Source organism: Tamandua tetradactyla, chromosome 18, assembly GCF_023851605.1.
Source record: "Tamandua tetradactyla isolate mTamTet1 chromosome 18, mTamTet1.pri, whole genome shotgun sequence".
Taxonomy (NCBI): domain Eukaryota; kingdom Metazoa; phylum Chordata; class Mammalia; order Pilosa; family Myrmecophagidae; genus Tamandua; species Tamandua tetradactyla.
The window spans coordinates 22385071-22387328 of NC_135344.1; the positions used below are offsets into that span (position 1 = coordinate 22385071).

Here is a 2258-nt window from a genome sequence, read left to right on the forward strand (position 1 = left end):
TGAAATAAAAATTCCTGAGGTTGGTTCAAAGCAAATTGGAGCTGGCAGAAGACGAATCTGTAAAACTGAAGATAAGGCAGTTGAAATAGTTCATTCTGAAACACAGAAAGTAAAAAGAATGAAGAAAACAAAGCCTGAGAGACATGTGGGACACCACCAACATAATAATAAGAGCATTCTGTGAGTCCTAGGAGGAGAAGAAAGAGAGAAAGGAAATGAAAAAATAATCAAAAAAAAAAAAAATGACTGAAAACATCCCAAATTTAATGAAAGGCATGTATATATACATCCAAGAAGCTCAACAAACCTCCAAAAGGGTAAACTCAAAGGGATAAACACACAGGCACATTATAATCAAATTCTCAAATGCCAAAGACATAGGGCAAATCCTGAAAGCTGCAAGAGAGAAGCAATGTCATGTACAAGGGAGTCTCAACAAGATCAAATGTTGATGTCTCATCAGAAACTATGGAGGCAAGAAGACGACACATTTAAAGTGCTGAAAGAAAGAAACCGTCCACCAAAAATTCTATATCTGGCAGAACTAACTTTCAAAAATGAGGGAAAGCCTGTGCCGGCACTGGCTTGTGGCCTTGCTTGCTCACAGACCTGCGGGCAGGTGGCTAACAGGCATGGGTCAAAACGTCTGCAACAATGGTTCTGAAATTCTGGAGAAGAGCAAAATATTACACAGAAAATTCAGTTCCCACAATTGTCTCCAGAAGAGAAAACCTAAAAAGACTTTAACAATGGATGAAATTGGTAAAGACATTAAAAAGCTACTGTCAGGGCCAGATGGTGTCACAGGTTAAAAAATCATTCATGAAGAAGTAAGTTCTTAAGCAACATGATGGATTCAGAAACCCATGAAAAGAGACCACCGATCATAACATCTTCAAAACAAGATCTATCACCTCCTATTACAAATGTTTGTGAAATGAAGCATTACTGACGTGGCTGCTGTGCAGCTTTCAACAACATAGCAATCACCTTTCCTATACAGAAGGTCCTCTTCCAGCAACAGCTATGGAATCAAAATCCAGGATGCTTCAAATTTATATTTTGTTACCAAAATGTTAAATTATGTACACATTAAAATTTGAGGATATTTAAAAAAAAACGACATGATGCAATACTTCAATTGAGGAGAGATGGATTCTGAAACTCGTATCGTGGACTCCTCCCCCCATTGATGCAGACAACAACTACACTGGTCCTACTGTTTGGTCTGTATGAGGAGCACCCCAGAGTTTGCAACTCAGAGCATGGCAGCAGTACTTGCAGGGACAACAGAAGCAATTTTCACTACATTTGAAAGAGTTCAAACATTGCTTCAAGACCACAAGCATCATGACAAATTTACAAACACTTACCAGGCTTTCAGGTCACTGAAATCCCATGGAATTGGAGAGTATTACCAAGGTTTGGTGCCCATTCTTTTCCATAATGCATTCAGCAATGGATTCAGCAATGTCCTTTTTTTTTTTTTAAGACTTTTGAGGTCCCATTAAGGATTGTTTATTTCCCCAATGCAACAACTCACAGTGCTCGTTTGGTCAAAGATTCTATGTGTGGAAGGCTATTGGGTACTATGTTGGGATTCTTGCTTTTTTCTACGTAACTTTATAAAGACTTGCACACAGTCTCAGATTGATGGGGAATTTCAGTCTTTCCAAAAACTCTGGCTAGAACGGGATAGGAAACTGACAAACCTTTTCAGAGGTGCCCATCTGAATTACCATCAGTCTCTCAGATCTTGGGGTATAATCAATGCAACTTATGAGTTCATGATAAAGGTTATATGAAAGAATCATTAGTTAAGTAACATTTATCAACCAGATAGACCTATGAAGAATGCAGTTCTGCCCGGTTTCTAATCAGTCACATGCTAGCTGGTATCTTAAGTCCCGGGTACAGTGAACCATGAGCAGCACTGTTGTTTTAAATACCAACAAGAACAAAATAAAAGGTTTCAATAGGAAAATAATTCTTTTTATTTTTTTAATGGTTAGTAAGAGCTTTAGGCTAATGGTCGGATTAATAGTTGTCTACCTGATGGCCTTTGACAAGAAACCTATTAGTCAAGATGATTCTTTTTCCCAAAACACTCTTACCCTTCTGTACTGAAACATAAATGGTCACGAGCAGCCAGAGAAAAGGTTTTCAGAGCCCCATGACTTCTTAGGCTTACTTTTGTTACTCTATTTCTTGCTACTTTGCTCTTCAGAAGGGTTGCAAAGGGTAGTCTTCATTAAACT

General features: G+C 38.3%; 1 pseudogene; it reads left to right on the forward strand.

The window, feature by feature from the left end:
• The first annotated feature begins 847 nt into the window (after nucleotides 1-847).
• Nucleotides 848-1805, forward strand: LOC143662554 (mitochondrial nicotinamide adenine dinucleotide transporter SLC25A51-like; annotated as a pseudogene).
• Nucleotides 1806-2258: the final 453 nt, after the last annotated feature.